We start from the raw sequence: 9,678 nt of genomic DNA on the forward strand, positions 1-9,678 counted from the left end.
AGAGAGAGAGAGAGAGAGAGAGAGAGAGAGAGAGAGAGAGAGAGAGAGAGAGAGAGAGAGGCGAAATTATAGATTAAACATGAAAAAAGTCACTCTCTCTCTACCCCCATCTCTCTCTCTCTCTCTCTCTCTCTCTCTCTCTCTCTCTCTCTCTCTCTCTCTGCCACCCGAAAACCCCCAAACCCACAAACAAGAGTTAAAGGTGAGGTGTGAGACAGCCGCTCTCTCTCTCTCTCTCTCTCTTCGAAACTGCGTTTCATTCAACCAATCCGTTCAATTTTTCATTCATTCATCCGTTTCTTTCTTCTTCTCTCTCCCCTGATCAGGAATATTTCTCGGAAATTGAAATGAGAAAGGAGCAAAAATTACATGAATGATTCGAGAGAGAGAGAGAGAGAGAGAGAGAGAGAGAGAGAGAGAGAGAGAGAGAGAGAGAGAGAGAGAGAGAGAGAGAGAGAGAGAGAGAGAGAGAGAGAGAGAGAGAGAGAGAGAGAGAGAGAGAGAGAGAGAGAGAGAGAGAGAGAGAGAGTGGGAGGAGGAGGAAAAAATCATATTGATATATTTTTCTTACACAATAACCTACTTGCATAAACACACACACACACACACACACACACACACACACACACACACACACACACAGGTAAATCACATCGGGTTATTGCCTCAGGTAAATTAGCACAGCCACATTTCACCTGGCTAAGCGGCGTAATTAACCGTGAAGAGATAAGAAGAGAAAAGGAGGAGATAAGGAGACAAAATTACGATGATGGTGATGATGATGATGATGACCAGGGAGAAAAATGGTGACAAAGAAAATACAAAGAAAGGAAAAGAAGAGAAAGAAGAAAGGGAAGCAGTTCACAAATACTACCTAAGTGATGATGAGGGTTAAAAATACAATAAAAATAATAGTGATGATGATGATGATGACCAGGGAGAAAAATGGTGACAAAGAAAATACATAGAAAGGAAAAGAAGAGAAAGAAGAAAGCGAAGCAGTTCACAAATATTACCTAAATGATGATGAGGGTTAAAAATAATGAAAATAATAGTGATGATGATGATGATGACCAGGGAGAAAAATGGTGACAAAGAAAACACAGAGAAAGGAAAAGAAGAGAAAGAAGAAAGGGAAGCAGTTCACAAATATTACCTAAGTGATGATGAGGGTTAAAAAACAATGAAAATAATAGTGATGATGATGATGATGATAATTCTAATGTGCTTAATGAACGAAAAATGGTGATAATGATAGAAAGTGCCAAGTTGCGAACCTCTCTCTCTCTCTCTCTCTCTCTCTCACACACACACACACACCACATAACACCACATAACATCACATCACATCACATCACATAACACAACATCACATAACATAACATCACATCACTCAACATCACATCACATACATCACACCACATCTCCCATCTCTCACTTCCTTAATTTTCACCAACGGAACTATTAGTGAAGAACCATTCCATTTATTTCCAAAACATCTCTCTTTTTTTCTCTATTTTCCTTCCCTCTTCTTACTTATATCACCTTCTTTTCCTCCTTTCCTCTTTCTTTTTACACAAATTCACGACGACTACAACAAATACGACTATAAACTAAAATATCACCACAAAAACAGCTTCCTTAGACTCCTGCGATGTGTTGATACGAAAGATTTGAACTACGTATCTGTAATGTTACCAATACGAAAACGGGGGTCCTGTCTAGTCTTGCAGTATTACCACCACAAAAAAAAATGTTAGTGTAAAAATAATAATAATAATAACTGTACTCACGTCTTACAGGTGAAGCTCAGGTGAAGCAAAGACTAACCAACACTCACCTGGGAGAGAAAAAAAAGGAATTAGTGTTTTGTTCATACCTGTTATGCTGAAGAACTCCTCCTCCTCCTCCTCCAACAAGATTTCTGTACCCAACTCTTCCATGTTTCCTTCCTCCTACTCCTTCTCCTCTTCCTTCTTATCCTCCTCCTCCTCCTCCTTCTTATCCTCATTTCCATTAAGACGAGGGAGAGAAAATGAGGAGGAGGAAAACAAAAGGAAAATCAGATAGCGCAAAAGTATATACGAGAGAGAGAGAGAGAGAGAGAGAGAGAGAGAGAGAGTTGACATCCAGACATACGGACAGTCAGAAAGAAATTAATGAAAGCGCTCGCGACCACACACACACACACACACACACACACACACACACACACACACACACACACACACAGCAGGAGTGACGCAAAAGATTAATATTCGTTGAGTTTTTGTATGTTTGTTTTTTCTCTACAACTCTGATTCAACGGCTTTTTTTTTTTTCTTTCTGTTCTCTTGCTGCGTCATTAGTGGAGGAACAGAAAGGAAGGAGGGAAAAGGAATAATAAAGGAAGGAAAGAAGGAATAATGAAGGAAGAAGGGAAGGAATAATGAAGGAGGAAAGGAAGGAATAATGAAGGAAGGTAGAAGAGGAGGAGGAGGAGGAGGAGGAGGAAGATGGAGAAAGGAGAGAGAGAGGTTACAATATTCACCAACCTGCCAACCACCCTGTACCCCCTCCCCCTCCCCCTCCCCCCTCCCCCCCTTACCTGGCACCTGTCCCAGAGATCTTTATGGGTTGTAATTAACTTGTCCGGTCGATAGATCAACTCGATAGATAGTGACGGCCACAGAGATGCTGACAGGGGGATACACAGACAGGCCAGAGGAAGACGAAGGGTGATGAGAGTTGACAGAGAGATGGATAAAGAAAGGGATAAAACAATACATGAGAAAGGTAAACGGTAGATGGGTAGACAGGTAGATAGGTGGATAAATAGAACGATAGAGGTTAGAGAAATAGAAGCAGAGCAAGATGGTAGGATGCTGGATAATATATATAGATACAGATAGATATAGTAGCTAGATAGATATAGATAGACAGGTAGATAGGTGAATAAATAGAAAGATAGAGAAGGTTAGAGAAATAGAGGCAGAGCAAGACGGTAGGATGCTGGATAATATAGATAGATACAGATAGATAGATAGAAAGGTAGATAGAATATAAAAGAAGGCAGGCAAATTGTAATAGAGGAAAATAGATAGAAAAAAATTAATCAATGTAATTTCGAGATAAGAATACACACACATACATACGTACATACATACATACATACATACAAACAAACGTACATTCACACATACATACATTTAAGACTGGTTTTCTTTCATAATCACAATGGTATATGTTTGTTTGTCTTTATTTGCATTTTTTCACAATATTCTTCTCTCTCTCTCTCTTAAAAATCTTTTTACGCAAACGAGAGGAAGATAAGAAGAACCGATGCAGCAAATCATTGATACAGTTTCTTTCTTGGCCAGCATCCCAGAGAAAGAGAGAGAGAGAGAGAGAGAGAGAGAGAGAGAGAGAGAGAGAGAGAGAGAGAGAGAGAGAGAGAGAGAGAGAGAGAGAGAGAGAGAGAGAGACAAAACAATAAATAAACGAAGAGGAAAGGCAAATATACAGAATATAGAAAATAGACGATGCAAATCAGTCAGTCAGTCAGTCAGTCAGTTAGTCAGTCAGTCGGTATCCTAGTCAGTCAGCCACACAAAATAGCCATCCATTCAGCCAGTCAGTTAGTAAGTCGGTATCCTAGTCAGTCAGCCACACAAAATAGCCATCCAGTCAGCCATCAACTCAGCCAGTCAGTAGGTCAGTCAGTCAACCAAATACTATACCAGTCAGTAAGCCATTCTCTCAGTCAGTATCCTAGTCAGTCAGCCACACAAAATAGCCATCCAGTCAGCCAGTCAGTAGGTCAGTCAATCAGTCAGTATCCAAGTCAGTCAGCCACACACCCAGAACAGCCCCAGTCAGCCAGTCAGTCAAATATTACAACTATTTCAACTTTAAATATTTTCCCAAGCCGTGTGAACGAAAAATAGGAGCACGCTATAACAGGGACACAATTACTCCTTGCTCCAACGCACGTCACTCACAGCGGGGGAAGGAGAAATAAATAAAATAGCGACTTTTAAACCGAGCTTTGCAAAATACATAAAATTGGCGCGAAAAAGAGAAAACGTACCGACGCCAGTAAGAGAGAAAATGGAGGTGATTATTGGGGTAACAAAGGTAAATAGAGGCAAGAGGAGAAAGAGATAACATAAAAGATAAAGATAGACAGTAAGACAGATAAAGAGAGACGAGGTGTGTGTGTGTGTGTGTGTGTGTGTGTGTGTGTTCCTTCATACCTGCCCCATCACCTGAGAATTAATTAACCTGCAAGCACAAATCACCTCCACCTGATCCCGAGGAGAAAGTGAAATTACCTGAGTGACGTAATGCTCTCTCTCTCTCTCTCTCTCAGGCATGAAGACAGACAGGCATAACAGAGCTTTTTATCCACAAAGGAGGAATCCAGTTAGATCCAAAGAGGAGGAGGAGGAGGAGGAGGAGGAAGAGGAAGAGGAGGAGGAAAGTAATAGGAGAGAGGAGGAAGCAAGAAAGGAGGAGAATTATGGAAGGAAGAAAACGCAATGTGCATGGGAAACAAGGAAAGGAAGGAGATAAGAGAAGGAAGAAAGGAAGGAAGGAAGGAAGGAAAGAAGGAAGATAAGAAAGGAAGGAAGATAAGAAAGAAAGTTGTACAGAGAATGCAAATAAGGATTGAAAGAAAAATAAAGAAAAAAAAACAGAAGAATAGAAGGAACAGTATTAAGTGAATGAATAAGAAAGGTAAAGAAATGAAAAGGAAAGGAGACGAAAGAAAGGAACGTGATAAAGATAGGGTGGGGAAAAAAAGAGAAAGTAAGGATAACAAACGAGAAGTGGGTGAAGGTTGGCAAGAGAAGAGAAAGGAAGAGGTGGAAGGAAGGAAAGAAGACAAAGGAAGAGATGGAAGGAGGGAAAGAAGAGGAAGGAAGAGGTGGAAGGAAGGAAAGGAGAGAAATGGGGAAGGGGAAGTGAAGGGAGGAGAAAGGGGGAGAGGGGAGACAGGAAACAACCCCCCACTTCCCCCCCTCTTTAACAATGATCATTCACCCCCCACGCAATGCACACACACACACACACACACACACACACACCACAGAATAACAAGACTTCATTCATTATTCAGGTATGTATCATTGAGAGAGAGAGAGAGAGAGAGAGAGAGAGAGAATGTAATCCCTTGAAAATGTTGCCAAGATTTCCTTTTGCGAGTATTATTTTATTTTTGTTACAGATTGTACACACACACACACACACACACACACACACACACACACACACACACACACACACACACTGCACACACACAATACATTGAATACAATCTCTACAGTCAGTTAAGTCAGCCTCTCTCTCATGGGAACTTCTCGGTTGAATAAATCTGACTCATTTGGCTTTAAAATAATAATAATAATAATAATAATAATAATAATAATAATAATAACAAAAATGATTCCTTTTCCATCTACATTTCTTAAGGAGATTTACAAGATGAGTTTCTAGAAATATCCTCTCTCTCTCTCTCCCTGAGGACTCAATAACTCAGTCTGCCACCATTCTCCAAAGCTATTCTCTCTCTCTCTCTTGCTCCCCTCCATGGAAATGATAACGGACCTTTCAATTACACACACACACACACACACACACACACACACACACACACACACACATGTACGATACTGAACAGAACCAAAGAGATGTGAACTGAAACGTGGAGAGAGAGAGAGAGAGAGAGAGAGAGAGAGAGAGAGAGAGAGAGAGAGAAAAAAAAAAAAACCGTCTTGGTTGCGAGGGATACAGAGGGAGGGAGGGAAAGGTCAGGGAGGGAGGAAGGGTGGATGAAAGAGAATAAGAGAAAGGAGGGAAGAGGGAAGCGAAGGATAAGGAGAGAGAAGGATTAGGAGAATGAAGGAGGAAGGGAAACATGAAGGAGGAAGGGAGGAGGAGGAGGGAGGAGGAATAGTGGTCAACGGAGCCGTTAAGAGGAAGCTATCATTACCTCCCTCCCTCCCTTCCTTCCCTCCCTCCCTCCTCACTTTTTCCCACCTGCGCCCCCCTTCCCCCTCTCCCCCCCTCCCCCCATTACCAACTGTAGCCCGTCTTCCCTCCCCCCACCTATCTCTCATTTCCCTCCGTCCTCCTCCCTTCTTCCTCTCCTCTTCCTCTCTTCACTTTCCCTCGACAGCTTTTTATTTTTTTTCCTATCTACTTTTTTTCCTCCATTCCCTTCTTCGCTTCTTTCCTCTTTTTCCTCTTCTCCTTTCTTTCCTTTTCAATCTCCTTCATTCCTTCCTTATTTTCTTCCCTCCCTGCCTTCCTTCCTGCCCTCCGTCTCTCCCTTCTTTCCTCCAGTCTCCCTCCTCTTAACATGCCTCCATTTCAAATCTCCTCCTCCTCCTCCTCCTCTCCTCCTCTCCCCTTTTATTCCCTCTCTCCTCTCTCATCCTTCTTTACCTCCTCCTCTATTTATCCTTCCTCCATTTGAAGTTTCTCTCTCTCTCTCATCAACTTGGCAGTGTTACAAAGCTGAAAACAAATACTTCTCAGCCCAACAAGTATTAAAGAGAGAGAGAGAGAGAGAGAGAGAGAGAGAGAGAGAGAGAGAGAGAGAGAGAGAGAGAGAGAGAGAGATGAAGCGAGACGCAAGTATTGCATAACCTGTATCACCACCACCATCACCACCACCACCATCACCACTATCCTATCAATGAACCCTGTGATCACGCTATTGTATGTGTATTGTATGTATATATGTATGTATGTATGTATATATGTATGTATGTATATATGTATGTATGTATGTATGTATGTATGTATGTATGTACAGATATACAAAGACAGATATAAAAACATAAGAACTTAAGAACATAGGAGTCTGCAACGAGGCAGCTCCCGTGTAGCTCCCGTGTATTCAACCCCACCTAATATCGCTGTCCATGAATTTATCTAATCTATTTTTGAATGTGACAATTGTATTGGCACTCACCACATGACTGCTAAGCCTATTCCACTCATCCACCACCCTGTTTGTAAACTATTTTTTGCCTATGTCCCTGTTGAATCTGAATTTATCCAGTTTAAACCCATTACTTCGTGTCCTACCCGGTTCTCTTACCAGCAAAACCTTATGAATGTCTCCCTTATTAAAGCCTTTCATCCATTTATAAACCTCGATCATGTCTCCACGCACCCTTCGCCTTCCTAGAGAATGCACGTTTAACTGTTTGAGTCTTTCCATACTGACAGACGGGTCAAGACAAAGACAGACAGACACATACACACACACAAATACATAGTACCCATTTTTGGTCACCCTTCTACAATATGGATAGCAAGATGTTAGAATATGTGCAGAGGAGGATGAAGAAAAAATATGCAAGGGGTGAGAAACTTGCCTTATGAAGACAGACTTAAGCATTTAAATCTGCATTCTCTAAACAGGCGAAGGTTACGAGGAGACTTCATCGATGTTTATAAATGGATGAAGGGCTTTAATATAAGGGATGTGAATAGGGTTTTAGTTGTAAAAGACCCAGGTAGGACACGTAGCAATGGTTGTAAGTTAAATAAATTCAGATTCAACAAACACAGAGGGAAGAGTTCGTATACCAATAGTTGTGGATGAGTGGATCAGACTTGGCATTAATGTTGTGGGTGCCAATACCATAGATACATTCAAGAAGAGGTTGGATAAATTCATGGATAGTGAGGTGAGGTGAGGTTAGGATTACAGGAGCTGCCTGGTATATATCCAACCGGCCTCTTGCAGACTCCTTACGTTCTTATGTTCTTATGATGACAGAAACAGACTAATAAACAGAGACAGGAAGAAATGACAGACAGAAAGAAAAACAATGACACACACACACACACACACACACACACACACACACAGTTTCCAAGCAGATTAGGGTAGTCGATTCCAATTACCTGCTGATCAATAATTAATCAACGCCATCACTCCTCACCTGGCGAACCTCAGCTAATCCTCACAGGTTACCCACAATAAACAGCTGATAGAGATTGACGGATAGATACTTAGATAGATATAGATAGTGTAGCATTCTGAGTGTAGGTAGGAATAATCCCTCACACAATTACTCCTTAAATGACACTCCTCTAAGCAGGTCTGGGCGTGAGAGAGACTTAGGAGTCCTAGTGAGCGCTGACCTCCGTCCTAGGGCTCAATGCATTCAGGCTAAAAATCGGGCAAACAGAGTACTTGGTTTCATCTCAAGGAGCGTAAGCAATAGGAGCGCTGAAGTCATCCTCAAACTTTACTTAGCACTAGTTCGACCTCATCTCGATTATGCAGTTCAGTTCTGGTCCCCCTACTGTAGAATGGATATCAAGATGTTAGAATCTGTACAGAGGAGGATGACAAAGATGATTCAGGGGGTGAGAAACTTGCCTTATGAAGACAGGCTGAAGCAGTTAAATCTACACTCTCTAGAAAGGCGAAGGTTGCGAGGAGACTTGATCGAAGTCTATAAATGGATGAAGGGCTTTAATAAAGGGGATGTCAATAAGATTTTGATAGTAAAAGAGCCAGGTAGGACGCGTACCAATGGTTTCAAGTTAGACAAATTCAGATTCAACAAAGACATAGGCAAGAACAGGCTTGGGAACCATGTTGTGGGTGCCAATACCGTAGATACATTCAACAAGAGGTTAGATAAAGCCATGGATGGTGAGGTAAGGTGGGGTTGAGTGTACAGGAGCTGCCTTGTATAGGCCAACCGGCCTCTTGCAGACTCCTTACGTTCTTACGTTCTTATGTTCTTATGATAGATGAGTGAATGGATGTATTGACAGGTAAGAAGGTAGACAGGTAGTTTTGCGGTATTAAGGTAGGTAAGTAGGTTGGTAGGTAGGTTAGTAAGTAAGTAAATAAGTAAGTCAGTCAGTCAGTCAGTCAGTCAGTCAGTCAGTCAGTCAGTCAGTCAGTCAGTAAGTCAATCAGTAAGTAGGTAAGTATATCAGTCAGTCAGTCAGTCAGTCAGTCAGTCAGTCAGTAAGTCAATCAGTAAGTAGGTAAGTATATCAGTCAGTGAGTCAGTCAGGTAGTTAGTCAGTCAGTCAGGTAGTTAGTCAGTCAGTCAGTCAATAGGTAGGTGAGTAGAAAGGTAGGTAGGTAGGTAGGTAGGAAGACGTCGCAATGAAAACCAGACAAATTAATATAAACAAAAAAAAACATTAATCCAACACAAAATATCACAGGAATATAATTAAATAAACAGTAAAAATATATATGAAAAAAAAGAAATCATCAATGAAAAGGAAGGATATAAGTCTGCCTAATTATGCCAAAACTTTATCTCCGTATTTATTTTCCCTCATTAAACGCTAAGCCAAAAGTTATCAATGGCACACAAACACACACACACACACACACACACACACACACACACACACACACACACACACACACACACGCACACACACACACACGGAGGGAATGAGAGAGGAAAAAGTAAAGAGGAAAGAAATACTGGATAAGAGTGAATAATGGAGGCAAAGGAAATTAGGAAGATTGGGAGAGAAAAAAGCAAAGGAAAGGGAAAAAAATAAGGGAAGAAAGGGAGATAAGGAAGATAGGAAGGAAGAATAAAAAGGGAGGGAATGAGTGAAGAGATAGGGAGATAAAAAAAATACTAGAGAGAGGGAGAAAAAATAGAGGAGGGAGATAAGGAAGATAGGGAG

General features: G+C 41.3%; 1 long non-coding RNA gene across 1 annotated transcript in view; it reads right to left on the reverse strand.

The window, feature by feature from the left end:
* Positions 1-1,817: 1,817 nt before the first annotated feature.
* Positions 1,818-9,678, reverse strand: part of LOC126996159 (uncharacterized) — a 24,310-nt gene continuing 16,449 nt past the window's right edge. The window contains exon 3 of the long non-coding RNA XR_007751027.1: positions 1,818-1,840. This is a non-coding gene — a long non-coding RNA (uncharacterized LOC126996159). The remainder of the gene's footprint in view (positions 1,841-9,678) is intronic.

This window comes from Eriocheir sinensis, chromosome 9, assembly GCF_024679095.1.
Source record: "Eriocheir sinensis breed Jianghai 21 chromosome 9, ASM2467909v1, whole genome shotgun sequence".
NCBI lineage: Eukaryota > Metazoa > Arthropoda > Malacostraca > Decapoda > Varunidae > Eriocheir > Eriocheir sinensis.